Genomic DNA, 14,132 nt, shown 5'->3' with positions numbered 1-14,132 from the left:
TAAATTTTCGTAAGCGCCATAACAGGTGTTAAACGCGGTCTTCCATTCATCCCCAGCCTTTATACGCACCAGATTGTAAGCCCCGCGCAGATCTAATTTAGTGAAGATGGAAGCTCCCTGAACCCGAGACAATAACTCAGGAATTAGAGGTAGAGGGTACCTATCCCGAACAGTGTACTTATTTAGCACACGGTAGTCGCACACAAGTCTCAAGTCGCCTGTCTTTTTTGCCACAAAAAAGACTGGAGCGGCCGTAGGCGAGTTAGAAGGTCTAATGAAACCCTTCTGCAAGTTCTCATCCAAATACTCCCTTAAAGCCTGTCTTTCAGGTACCGTGAGCGCATACAACCTGCCTGCAGGCAACTTAGCTCCTTCCACCAAGTTGATTGCACAATCATAAGGCCTATGTGGTGGTAATTTATCCGCTTCTTTTTGACAGAACACATCCCAGAAGTCCCGATAACAAGATGGAACACCTTCCATATCCCCACCCACTTTGTTTAGAGTTAAACACACTGGCGGGTCCAAGCTAATAGTTTTGCGAGCCCAATCCACCCGAGGATTGACCTGTGTCAACCAGTCCATACCTAAGATGACATCATATCTAGGTAGTGCAGTGACATCAAAAGTTAACGTCCCCTTTTGCCCTTGCACTTGCCAGGTTACAGCCGCTGTTTCTTGATCCACCATCCCGGAATGCAACAACCTTCCATCAGCACCCTCCACCCAAGCTGTGACTTTTTTCTTCAATATTGAGATCTTATTCCTTTCTGCAAAACTTTGGTCTATGTACGAAACGGTAGCCCCTGAATCCAAAAATGCCTGAGTACTAACTGGTCTCTGACCCATTACACTTAATTGTACGGCCACAAACACATGCTTATTCCCTCTAGGCAATTGCATCATAGGCCCTAATGCGCTGGACTCATGGCGCATTAGGGCTTCCCTTTTCCCGGCAGCTGAGACGGTTTTAAAGAGCAATTATGAGCAAAATGCCCCTCATTTCCACAGTATAAACACAGCTTTTGCATTTCTTGTTCTCACAAAATATCCTGGAAGAGGCCAGCAGCAGCAAGCATGCATGCATGTTCCCCTCATTAGATCCGGAACACACGTGTACACAGAACCCTGATGGCTTACAGAACACACTGGAGGGAATCACCCGCCTGTGTGGAAGTTGTAGTTCACCCTGCATGCAGAGCACGCTGAACCCCACCAATGATGGACCAAACTTGGTACACAGACCCAACATGTCCAACTAAATACAGGCGGAGTTTGGGGGTGATTGCCTGGAATCTGGGAGTTGTAGTTCACCTGCATTGAGAGATGCTATGACCCACACCAACAATGAACCGGGACAAAACTTTGTACGTAGAAGCCGCATGACCAACTGAACTTACTACAGGGGGTTAGGGGAATTGACCTTGGTTTTGGGAGTTATAGTTCACTCGTAGCCAGAAAGCACTGAACCCAGTCAGTATCAGATCTGGACCACACTTGGCAGACAGACCCAACACGGCCAATTATAAATACTGGCTGGGTTTGGGGGTGACTGCCCTTGGCATATGGGAATTGTAGTTCACCCTTAACCAGAGAGCACTGAACCTATCTGATGAGAGATCTGGAGCAAATTTGGCATTCAGACCCAACATGGCCTGGTTTGGGGAGGATTGGAAATTGTAGTTTCCCCACATTGTTATGTATTTTCTAGCGGGAGCATCCATTCATAACAAAGACTATTATCCACTGCGGACAAAACATTTTCAAAATACATTGTGGGAAATCTAGCCATGTTTTGGGGGGAAGAACATGTTTTTGGAGCATATTATTTTCATTCTTAGCAGTACAGAGCAGACCATGAGCTTCACTGATTCAGAAAGGTAAGGCAGGGGAGGCAGCCCAAAGGAGGGCAATAGAGGGGCTGAGAGAGAAGGGGAGAAGGATGATTTCAGGTCAGGGGTGGAGTGGTTGGCTGGCCACCCTGCCCTTTCTAAGCTCAGCAGCTGGCCAAACCAGGGGGAAAGAGCTGGCGGCCTGTGTGGGGCGGGTGATGCAAGATAGACCATAATACTCCCACCACGAGGAAGGGGAGCAGCATGGAAAATAATCTTTGGGCAGCGAGGGAGTCTGAGGTGGGGGTGGAAACGCTTGGGGCGGCAAGGAGGACCATAAGACTTTTGGGTACACTTTGAGAACCTCTCTTCTGTTGTATTGATGACCTTGGTGACCCTGTGGATCCAGGATTTGAGAATCGACCTCTACCTCTTTTGGACCGTGTCCAGGCCACAGCCGATCTGGCTGGCTGACGGTTGCCCCAAACCCTCTCCTTCTTCAGGGGACATTTAGCTCTGCTAGGAAATGGATCTGTCCTTTGCGAGAAGATGGGCGAGTGTGGGAGTGTGAGTGAATATGTGTGTGTGAATGGATCTGCTTGGTGCCAGGACAAGGTATGATTTTTCGTGCTGAACAGAAGTTACATGCATAGTGTTTACACCCAGATCTGGTGTCACCGGTATATTATTTAGCGCCGATAGTCTCAAACGTAGAGATTGTTCAGCCTCCCCTCTTCTCCAAAGAAAGCACACTGCGTAGAAAAGGAAGCGGAAGGAAGGAAGGAAGGAAGGAAGGAAGGAAGAAGCTGAAAGAAGGAAAGGGTGAATCAAGGCTTCCAGAGCCACCCAAATATTTCTGAAGAAGAGCCCTTACTCACTTCACTTACTTAGGGGATCCCTTGTTGTGCAAGCATGATGGCCTTTCAAGTGTAGTGTCTTCGCGGTGGACATGTGGAGCCCTCCTATTCCTGACCCGCATGTTCGTTCTTCCACAGTGAGGGCATCTTAGAATCATAGAATCATAGAATAGTAGAGTTGGAAGAGACCACATGGGCCATCCAGTCCAACCCCCTGCTAAGAAGCAGGAAATCGCATTCAAAGCACCCCCGACAGATGGCCATCCAGCCTCTGCTTAAAAGCCTCCAAGGAAGGAGCCTCCACCACGGCCCCGGGGAGAGAGTTCCACTGTCGAACAGCCCTTCTCACAGTGAGGAAGTTCTTCCTGATGTTCAGGTGGAAGGCGGTCCCGGTCTGGGTTGGTTTGGCATGCCTTCTTCCTCTTGGCACACTTCTCCCTTTCGCCCTAAATTTATGCCTCTTCCAATTCCACAGCACTGCTGGTCACAACTGACCTCCAACGGAAGCGCTCAAGAGCCAGGGCTTCCCAGTTCTTTCTCGGTGTTTATTACACAGGTTTTCAGGCTGGCTTTAAGCCCATCTTTCAGTCTCTTTTTCTGTCCACCAACCTTCCATTTTCCGTTCTTGAGTGTTTCTTATACATCAGAACAGAGTCCAGGTATTTTGGTGTGCTGCAACGCTCCAGTGGGAGTTGGTGGAGGCTCAGACATGGAGGGAGCCCAGTGGTGGCCGAGGCAAAGCAATGGCAGAGGCCCTGGTGATGTTGAAGACCTAGTGGTGGTGGCGGGAGGCCTAGTGATGGTGGGCACGCAGCTATGGTGGAGGCCTCCTGATAGTGAAGCAGTGCAAGAGGCCCAAGCGTGGCTCTTTCTTCTCAGTCTGGATTTCTCTGCTCTTTCTCTTCAGCTGGTGAGTCCTAACTTCTTCCTGGAACTTTGGCGGGTAGCCAGTCTCGCCAGGTATCAGCTTCACTACTATTCCCATCATCCAAAGTCAATCCCCCCAAAACCAGCAGTACTTAAATATGGTCATGGTGGGTCTGTGCCAGATTTGGTCCCGATCCATCCTCAGTGGGATTCAGAGTGCTCCCTGGAAGTTCTCCCTGAACTGTAATTCCAATCATCCGGGATAAATTCCCCCTCCCAACAACCTCTCCAGTATTTTAAGATGGTCATGTGGGATATCTGGGCTACGTCTGCACCAATTCATTTCGTGTGGGAATCACAATTCTCTTTGGAAGTGGGAGCCATCTTGGAAAACAAATACACACACACACACTTGGGTACCCAGTGTTGCCTGGGTTATTTGAAAAAGTCCTTTTTATTTTACAGAATGCATAAGGTTGTGAGTAAACTACAACTCCCATCATGGCAGGTTAACCTCCTCAAACTCCATCACTGGTTAAAGTGTGTCATATTGGGCAAATCTGCTCTCTAGATGCATCATCAGAGGGGTCCGTGGGGTCTCTGGCTGCAGGGTGAACTGCAGCTCCCACCATGCTGGGTCTGTTCCCCCCAAACCCCTCCAGTGTATTAAGTTAGTCATGGTGGTTCTGTGTGCCAATTTGGTCCCTGTATTGTCGGTGGTTGTCACAGTGTCTCCGGATGTAGGTGAACTATAAATCCCAGTACCAACAACTCCCAAATGTCCCCCCAAAACCTACCAGTATTCCAAATTGGCCATGTCAGATATGCGTGCCAAATTTGGTGCAGATCCCTTGTTGTTCGCATACACAGTGCTCTCTGGATGTAGGTGAACTATAATTCCTATAAATCAAGGCGACTTTCCCCCAAAGCCCTCCTGCATTTTTGTTGGTCATGGGGGTTCTGTGTGCTAAGTTAGGTTCGGGGCCATCCTTTGTGGGGTGAACTATAAACCCCAGTATCTACAACGGCTATAAATTAAGGGGAATTCCCCCACAAACCTCTCCAGTATTTTTCTTTGGTCACGAGGATTGTGTGTGCCAGTTGCAGTCCAGGTCCCTTGTCAGTGGGGGTCACAGTGCTGTGTCTTGATCCAGGGTGAACTACAACTTCCCTCATGTGGAGTCAGTCCCAAACTGCGGACCTGTGTCTTCAGGGGGAGTTTAACCCCGCCTAGCACAGGCTGCAACCCTACAATCTGTTTGGCCTTCTGATTGACCAGGAGTGCCTCCGTCTTGTCTGGATTCAGTTTCAGTTCATCCGCCCTCTTCCCGACCGTCAGAGCTGCCAATCACCAGTTCAGGACCTGAGCAGCCTCCTGACCGGGAGGAGGGAAGGAGGAGCGGAGGTGGACGTCACCTGGGAGCACATGACATTGAACTCCAGAACGCCGGATGATCTCTCCCTGCGGCCTCATGTAGATGTTAAACAACATGGGTGACAAGACTGAACCCCACAGGACCCCACAAGAGAATGGCCGTGGGGCCGAGCAGGTGTCCCCCAGCAACGCCTTCTGAGAGTGACCTTCCAGGAAGGAAAACTGCCTCCAAGCCCTATTCCCACAAGGCATCCCAGAAGGAGACCGTGGTCTATGGTATGGAAGGCCAATGAGAGGCCCAGGAGAACCAAGAGGGACACCCTCCCCTCGTCCAGTTCCCTGCTTAGATCATCTGCTGAGGAGACCAAGACTGATTCAGTTCCATGACCCGTCCTAAAGCCAGACTGCGCCCGATCCAGACACTCAGTGTCTTCCAGGAACAACGGGAGTTGCGAGGCCACCACATGTTCCATGACTTTGCCCAAAAAGGGGAGACTGGAAACTGGCCGGAAGTTGACCAATTGAGTGGGGTCCAGGGATGGTTTGTCAACAGTGGTTTCATTACAGCTTCGTTTAAGCCGGCTGGACTCTTGCCTTCTTGTAAGGAGACCTTAACCACCACCACACAGAGTCCCCTTTGTCTCCACAAAGCAAAGCCAAAGGGGTCTTCAGGCCAGAAAAAAGCCACGTCATCGAGACTGAATCCTCAGGACTCCACGATGCCATGGTTGTGGGGCTGAGAAGGTGTTGTCGACCGCGTTTCTGGGGGATCGGGCCCCTTAAGGAGAGAGCCGATCTGGTCCTGAGAGAACGGACCTTGGCGGAGCCAATAGGAAAATATGAGCCGCAATACAACCTGGAGCCGAAATGAAGAAGGTCCGCCAAAGTTGAAGGAAAATCCGCCAAGGAGTCTTTATTGAGCGATTCAGCTGAAAAGGACACTAGTAGCGATCATTCAGTCTACTAGCGTACCATATAACCAAAATAAAGCCATATTTATACAATGTTTCAGTCTGACAGCCCCTTGAATTTCCCGCCCCGCTCCCCCGCCCACCTGATCGCGGATAGGCTAGAGTGTTGAACGAGGCGGGCTTTCGTTTCCCGCCTTGCTCTGTTGGCCCAATAGGGAGCTGCTTTTTGTCCCCACTCGAGCCAATCAGGGAGGAGAAGGCGGGAGTTATTGAAACAATGAAGTGACAGGGCAGGAAAGATCATATTAATTCCTGCTAGACCGATTTCTAAAGGGATTAATGACAGCAATCAAGGGTTCCTGTCACGTATACAGATTTTAGATATGCCTTGGGGTGTCAGGGGGGGAAGTGGTGATGGGTGTTGATGAGCCAAAATTGACAAGGCTCCACAGGGCGCCTTCCTGAGGTGTCCTGGAATTTCCTGAGATATGACAATGTTTGCCCTGGGGGCTGAATCACCTTTAGGACTATACTCCGAATTTGGTGACTCAAGCCTTATATTGTCCATGCAATCTGAATTAGATTGGGTTAAGCTGTGGCAGATTATCCTTTTGTTTTTGGGAAGGGAGGCCTGGGTCATAGAAAATGGGGTTCATGTTGGGGTCAAAATATTTCCCATTTGATTTCATGACTTGACAATTATATGAAATAAAATGAAAAATAAAATAAAGTTGGAATATAAACCCTGCTGGGAAAAATTCATATTTTCCGGGGATCCCAAAGAGTACAAATACATATAGGCAGATAGATAGATTTCATGGAAATAAGGGAGAATCCATAAAAGTGAGTTACATTGCATAAAGGGGAATCATGAATGATATAAACAATTGAAAATATCTGATAAGAACGAAGTTCATAACATCTGGGGAACCCAATATGGAAATTCATAAAAGTGGAGTTTTAGCAGCATGATTTTACAATTCATGAAGTTGTTATCTCTTGCCTCAGAGTGCAGGGATAATCTACAGTAAACTCCAGTAAAAAGTCTCAATCACCTTCTACTATAAATATATGGAATATAGAACATAAAGTCTTGACTTTTGAACTATCTTTTACAAAGTCCTGGGGGGGAGGGTGGTCACCTCGATCACATTTTCCCCCCTTCGGGGCTTGGAAATGGCTATGAACATTTCCCAAAGCCCCGACATTTCACTGCATGCAGGGCCTCTGCCTTGGTAGATCAGATTGTGCCTTTTTGTTGGAGGGCAGGAGCTTGAAGAGGTGAAAGCTGAGGTTCAGTCAGTGGTGGGTGATCCCATGGTGTTGAAGCAGATGTCCCTTGGTCTGGAGTCATGGGAAATGGAGCATGAAGGTGGAGGTGGTGAGGGCTGGGGATGATGGAGGCTGTGATGCAGTACTCCCATTTGGCTGCCTTTTCTTGGCTGCAGCTTGGGCCCCCCTTTGTAGTTGGCAGCTGGGGGCAACTGGGCACAGCTTCTGCGCCTCACAGCACGGCGCCTCCTGGTGACTGCAGGCAGGTCCAGCACTCCAACAGAGGAGACGGAAAGGAGAGAGTGCCTAGGGAAACTAAGGACAGATTATAAGCCCCCCCTCCCTCCCTCCCGTGGTGGGGTTAGTCAGGGAAGTCACTCATACCTTGTGAGGGCTCCAGCAGTCCTGGGGTCCTTCTTTGGCACAGCTCTGGTGAGGGCGGAAAATCCTTCCCTCATGGTGGTCACGGGTAGAATCCTGTTCACTTCTTCTGGGACATCTTCTGCCATGGCGGCCAATTCTGTCCCCTGGTGATGTCATGAGGGCCTCCTTGGCAGCGTCAAAGGCAGACCTGCACTCAGTAGCCCTTTGCCAGGGCAGAACCAGGCCAGCTGGAGGGCACCATACGGTGGTCTGGCCATAAAAGCCTGCCATGTGCAAGAATCCTTTCAGCAGTGTCTTAGTCTCTAGCCCCTGAGCCAGGCAGATGGGGCTGCTTCCCCCGTAGGGGTCTCAGATCAGCCCCAGGTGGGGCTGTCTCTTCTGGGTGACTGGGGGTCCGGGCTTACCCTCACAGGACCATCTCCAATGGCCTCTGGGTTCTAGCTGCTGCATGAAATCCACAGCGCACTCCGAGAGCCCCTACCCAGGTCTTAGAACTGTTCATGGTGGCAGGTATGGATTATGGGTCTTGCAGTCTGGTCTGATGTCCTCAGTCAGGTGGTTGGGTCCGGTCCTCTGGATCTCTTCAGCTGTGCCTGGAAGGTCCCCTGGACTCTAATGCCCTCCTCATATTTAAAGGCAGTTAGAGGGATTTTTAAAACATTCACACGCATGCACTCAGGGAAAGGGAGGGAGAAGGACCCGAAAGGAAGAAAGGAGATTGTTGGGGAACTGTGGAGAGTGAAAGAGTGCCTTTACTATAAAAGTAAACCAGGATTTTGACTGTATGTTTATAAGGAGAAATGGGGATGCTGGGAGTCCCTTCATAGGGGAAGGAAGGGGGGGAGAAAGCTTTGAAAAAGGAGAATGTTGAAGTGCATTTTGGCCTAGGAAAACATGAAGTGGAAGAGAGAGAGAGAGAGAAAAAAACTCACATATAGAAAAATAAATCCATTCTTCCATCCCCCACCCCTTTGTCCCTAAGTTAAGGGAGGTTTGAGGAGAGAGAGAGAAGAAAAAGTTAAAACCACAAAAGCAGCAGGATTTCTCTGGGGGGGGGGTCACAAAATATTACGGCTTGAACCTTTGAAAATAGGGAGGTGAGATGGCACAGAAGAAAAAGGGAGAGAGAGAGAGCATAGCACTAAGCTAGTCCATTCCAGCCCTCCTTCCCAGAAAACTATATATCGCTGGTGGCTTTTAAGGCAAAGGGATGAGTAGAGAAGAGTATACAGCCCACACATTACATAAACACACAAAATTTAATCAACACTTTTCTGGGAGTCCCCCTCCCCCACCCAAATCCTTTGCCATGCTTCCCAGATGGGAGAGAAAGAAAAGGGGAAATTAAGAAACAGAAGCGGCTAAAGGAATGCCCCCCCCCCCCATTTGTAAGGACCAAAAGAAAATATAAGACAACACTGAGGTAAAACGTTAGGGATAGTGTCTAGAAAATGGGAACAAAGGGAAATAAGGGATTTTAAAAGGTGAGAAGAGAGGAAGGAGAGGAGAAATGGATTTGAGATTTGAGAGAGAGATTTTCACTCAGGCCGGGGAAGAGAGAGAGAGAGGAAAAGAAAAAAAGGGTACAATTTGAGGGTAGGCAAGGCAGAATATCAAGTTGGAGAAGGTTTGATTTGCTTGGTGGGAGGCTTCAGGACTGAATCTTCTCCCCCCTTTGCCCCTCCAAAAACAGGAAGAGAAAAAAAGTGTCCTCTTTGCACAATCTCCCCGCAGCCCCTCCTTCTCCTCTCTCTCCAAGAGAGGAATGAGCGCAGAGAGAGAGAGAGAGAGAGAGAGAGAGAGAGAGAGAGCCTGGTGGGGGCAAGAGAAGGAGGGGGATGGTGGGGTTATTCTTCCCATCTGAGGAAAACTCTGAATGTGGCAGGAGTTGAGTGGCAGGGGCAGATACAATTTTGGGGGGGGGGCATCAGGCTTCAATGGAACGGCTGGGATGGGGGCTGAGAGAGAGAGAGAGACAGGAACAGAAAAGATAGATCAAGGAAGAAAACCATGAAAAGGAACCAAACTTGGCTCCCAACATTTAAAAGACAGGCAAATTCCAAAATCAGGACAACAAACAAAGAATATGACTCAGAGAACAGGGGAGCCCCCGGCAGGACTCAGCTGTCCCTGAAGATGGAAGGTTTTCCATAAATACACAATAACCCCCAGAGAGAGATGAGGCTGAGAGAGTAGAAGGATGGGGAGTGGAGGGGGGTGAGGCAGAGAGAGAGCGTTCAAAAAGGGGAGGGGTTTTGCAGGGTTGCCCAAAGGGATTAGGTGAAAAAAAGAGAAAAAGGGAAAGGAGTCTTTGGGGACACAGGACCCTTTAGTTTGAGCTAACTTCAAGATGTGACCTGACGATTTTGAAAGAATGCCAGATCAAAGATCCCACTTGCAAATTGTAACCAACAAAAATGCAAATTGACAGTCTAAAGATTTATGTTCCTCTGGGATCTTTGGGGAGTTTCTGGAGTTATGGGTAAAACAAACAGAAAAGAAGAGGGGAAAAAAGGGGATTGAACTGTGACTCAAAAAAATTCAAAAATAGATAGCTTTTTTTTTAAAAGGAGGGAGAGAGGGGAAAATGATTCTTTGGAAAACTATTGAATGGCTGAGAGAGTGTGACTTGAGAAGAGGAACAGTGTTTTGGATCAGGTGTGTTTCGGGGTGAGAGGGGAGGGGGCTGGGAGCCCTCCTCCACGTTAGACTGGGCTGAACTCTCTGGAGGGGAATTTCTTGGGGGGGGGGGTCCCTGAAGTAAGGGTTCCCTCGGAAGGCCAATTTGGGAGTCCTAGATCAGTGTAGGACTCAGGGTGAGGAGAAAAGGTAGAGATAGGGATTGGAGGAGGGGGCTGATGGGGTGGGGGAGAAGGCAAGCAAATGTGTCCAGAAAATCCTCTGGAGGAGGGGGTAAGGGGAAAGGGTCTAGAGAGGAATCTTTGGGGGGGGGGTTGTTTTTGGAGCCCAAATCTCTGCATGGGAAGACGTGGACCCCCCCCTTCCAATTCTCTCCCTGGCTTTAGGGCCATGAACATCGCGGCATAAGCAAGCCGGAACCACCTGCCCTCCCCATGGTGAGTCACCTTTAGGTCAACACTCCGAATTCGGCGACTCAAGGGGGGGGGGGCAAGCTGTTCCCCTTCAAGGGCCACAAGGGGCCACTTATGCGCGCTGAGTTGGCCCAACCTGGCCTGCACCATGTTTTTCGATGCAAGCCCACCCCAATTGGCCAGGATCTTGCCCAATGGAGAATCCCTGGGGATGTCTGCTGGGGTGGGACACCCTAGACGTGCTGAACAAACACCCATCCTTAGCTCAGCCCCTGCCTACACTGACAGTTAATGGAGTAACGACTCACCCAACCGGCCGGATGCAGCTCGTCCTTTCAAGAGTTCCCTCCACCAAGGCTGAATGGCTGGCGTTCGTGGAATCCGCAGGTGACCCGGGAACACAACCGGTCCCCTACCCCACGATCCTTGAACCTGTAATCTTACAAGCCAGACTGTTCTCACACGCCTTCAGGTGCCAGATGTTCCCGCGTTTCACCAGGAATTTGTTACCGAGCCCTGATCCGAAGTGCAATACCTCCAGAGCTCCGCCCACCTGGGTCTCAACAATGGAGCCGGTTCCCTTTTTTTCAGGGCGTCCCCTGTTTCACGTTGGCGCCTTTCCTTCGAGGAGCTAAAAATCTGCTTCCTCCTATCTGGCTCCTTTGTTCAGTACCCTGAATCAGATCTAGAGAGAGAAAGGGACTGCCAGAGAAATTTGGATGTGAAATGAGGTCAAATTGTTGGTCGGAGGGCCCTCCTTGCAGCCGTTTCTCTCCCCAACCTGTTCCAGAATATCTGGACCAAGGTTGCCGCTTGGAATTTTAGCCTAGAAATTGATTTTTGGAACTTCCAAGCAAGTCCCTTCGTGGTAAAGCCAAATTATGTTGTCGACCGCGTTTCTGGGGGATCGGGCCCCTTAAGGAGAGAGCCGATCCGGTCCTGAGAGAACGGACCTTGGCGGAGCCAATAGGAGAATATGAGCCGCAATACAACCTGGAGCCGAAATGAAGAAGGTCCGCCAAAGTTGAAGGAAAATCCGCCAAGGAGTCTTTATTGAGCGATTCAGCTGAAAAGGACACTAGTAGCGATCATTCAGCCAACTAGCGTACCATATATCCAAAATAAAGCCATATTTATACAATGTTTCAGTCTGACAGCCCCTTGAATTTCCCGCCCCGCTCCCCCGCCCATCTGATCGCGGATAGGCTAGAGTGTTGAACGAGGCGGGCTTTCGTTTCCCGCCTTGCTCTGTTGGCCCAATAGGAAGCTGCTTTTTGTCTCTACCCGGGCCAATCAGGAAGGGGAAGGCGGGAGTTATTGGAACAATGAAGTGACAGGGCAGGAAAGATCAGATTAATTCCTGTCCGGCCGATTTCTAAAGGGATTAATGACAGCAATCAAGGGTTCCTGTCACGTATACAGATTTTAGATATGCCTTGGGGTGTCAGGGGGGAAGTGGTGATGGGTGTTGATGAGCCAAAATTGACAAGGCTCCACAGGGCGCCTTCCTGAGGTGTCCTGGAATTTCCTTAGGATGAGATATGACAATGTTTGCCTTGGGGGCGAATCACCTTTAGGACAACACTCCGAATTCGGTGACTCAAGCCTTATATTGTCCATGCAATCTGAATTAGATTGGGTTAAACTGTGGCAGATTATCCTTTTGTTTTTGGGAAGGGAAGCCTGGGTCATAGGATCTGGGGTTCATGTTGGGGTCAAAATATTTCCCATTTGATTTCATGATTTGACAAATTATATGAAATAAAATGAAAAATAAAACAAAGTTGGAATATAAACCCTGCTGGGAAAAATACATATTTTCCGGGGATCCCAAAGAGTACAAATACATATAGGCAGACAGATAGATTTCATGGAAATAAGGGAGAATCCATAAAAGTGAGTTACATTGCATAAAGGGGAATCATGAGTGATATAAACAATTGAAAATATTTGATAAGAACGAAGTTCATAACATCTGGGGAACCCAATATGGAAATTCATAAAAGTGGAGTTTTAGCAGCATGATTTTACAATTCATGAAGTTGTTATCTCTTGCCTCAGAGTGCAGGGATAATCTACAGTAAACTCCAGTAAAAAGTCTCAATCACCTTCTACTATAAATATATGGAATATAGAACATAAAGTCTTGGTTTTTGAACTATCTTTTACAAAGTCCTGGGGGGGAGGGTGGTCACCTCGATCACAAGAGGGCGATGCTGCAGCGCATCACAAGGGTCTCCATGGCGCCCCCTGCAGGCACGGAACAGCCATCCAGGGAGGGAGGGGGAGGGAGGGAGAGCTCAGCTGGTGGGCAGGACCAGAGGAGGGGCAGGACAGGAAATCCATTATCATAATATAATTATATCATAATAATAATAATGAAGCTGTATGGGAAAACAGAAACTGAAATCCAGTCTCTGACTAACACTGTCCGAATTTTTAGCACTGATATCAGCATGGAGTTTGGTTTGGACAAATGTTCGACAGTGGCATTGAAGAAGGGAAAAATCATTGAAAGTGAGGGCATGAATATGCCTAATGGCCAAACAATAAAGTGTCACCAGCCAGAGGCCTATAAATATCTGGGCATATTACAGCTGGACAACATCAAGCATGAACATGTGAAAACTGTGGTCAGCAAAGAATACACACAAAGGGTCAGAAAAATTCTGAAAAGCAGCTGCAAAAGGCCACCCGACTGGGACCTGAACGCATCATCCGAAAATACATCACACAGTCCTAGACACTTGGGAAGAGTTCGACTTGTGATTTTGTGACACGAAATCCAGCATATCTGTCTTGTTTGCTGTGTCATTATAAAATAATAATAATAATATTGTAAAAAGAGTACAATAATATATAATAAAATATTGTAATAATTATTATATTATATCATAATTTTAATTTGACTTTGGTCAAAGCACAGGATTGTATATTTTGGCAAAGGGTAGATTTGCGTGAAGCCCAAAGGAGTGGATTGATGACAAATCGGATAGGATAATTATAATATTGTATTATATTATAACATTATCATTATCTTATCCTATCCAATTTGATGTCAATAATATAGTAATAATCATATATATATATGATAATATATTAATTGTAATATATTATAATGACATAAAATATAATATATTATAAAATAAAAATGCAATGTAATATAATATTTCATAACAATAATATCATATCACACTTTAGCTATAATAATAAAATAATCTATATATATAAAAGAGTGATGGCATTAGGGCAGCGGACAAAACAACAAAACTACAGGCCCCCCAACCTTGAAATTTGACAACACAACCCATCATTCACAGCTCTAGGTTGATACAACAAAAAGAAAAGAAAAATAAAGTCCTAATTACAGGGAGAGGAATAATAGTTTTTATCCAATTGCTGCCACTTTGAAGGCTAAGCTCCACCCACTTGGTCTTCTAGCAACCTCCTCAGCCCAGGGGACAGGCACAGTTAGTCCTCTTCCACAGATTATCAGATTTGAACTGGATTATATGGCAGTGTAGACTCAAGGCCCTTCCACACAGCTATATAACCCATTTAGAAACTTATATTATCTGGTT

General features: G+C 47.7%; 1 long non-coding RNA gene across 1 annotated transcript; it reads right to left on the bottom strand.

The window, feature by feature from the left end:
* Positions 1–4,673: 4,673 nt before the first annotated feature.
* LOC134294880 (uncharacterized) lies at positions 4,674–13,631 on the bottom strand. The gene is made up of 2 exons (XR_010001515.1): positions 7,903–13,631; positions 4,674–7,761 (listed from the first exon to the last, which is right to left on the bottom strand). It is a non-coding gene; the product is annotated as an uncharacterized LOC134294880 (long non-coding RNA).
* Positions 13,632–14,132: the final 501 nt, after the last annotated feature.

This window comes from Anolis carolinensis, unplaced genomic scaffold (assembly GCF_035594765.1).
Source record: "Anolis carolinensis isolate JA03-04 unplaced genomic scaffold, rAnoCar3.1.pri scaffold_26, whole genome shotgun sequence".
NCBI classification, from domain to species: Eukaryota; Metazoa; Chordata; class Lepidosauria; order Squamata; family Dactyloidae; genus Anolis; species Anolis carolinensis.
Note: the sequence above shows the minus strand (reverse complement) of the source record. Positions and strands in the feature narration are given on the sequence as shown.